This window comes from Macadamia integrifolia, chromosome 14 (genome assembly GCF_013358625.1).
Source record: "Macadamia integrifolia cultivar HAES 741 chromosome 14, SCU_Mint_v3, whole genome shotgun sequence".
NCBI lineage: Eukaryota > Viridiplantae > Streptophyta > Magnoliopsida > Proteales > Proteaceae > Macadamia > Macadamia integrifolia.
The window spans coordinates 23266993-23267357 of record NC_056570.1 but is presented as its reverse complement, the minus strand read 5'-3'; positions in this window follow the sequence as shown (position 1 = coordinate 23267357).

Sequence of the window (365 nt, the reverse complement as noted above, 5' to 3'; positions counted from 1 at the left end):
TAAAAAAAAAAAAACCCAATAAGCTTTTTTGACCGCTTTTTTGACCGAATCCTTTAATTAATCGTCCGAATTATTCTGAATAATTCTCCGTCCGAATAATTCCCGAATCCCAATTTGCTAACTATGGTCAAGGTTAGGAGTCATCGGCCCTTCTTCTTCAAAGCTCATAAAAAAAACTCTAGCATTTGTTACATGTAAACCTTGAAACGAATTCCGATTCCTCTCTCTCTCTCTCTCTCTCTCTCTCTCTAACATATGTCTCTCTTCTTGAAGATTTCAGGTGATTTCTTCTCTTTGTTTGCAGAGATTTACCCTTTTCAGTGAGAGGTGAAGAAGAGTTTACATTTCTTCTTTGTTCTCACCCC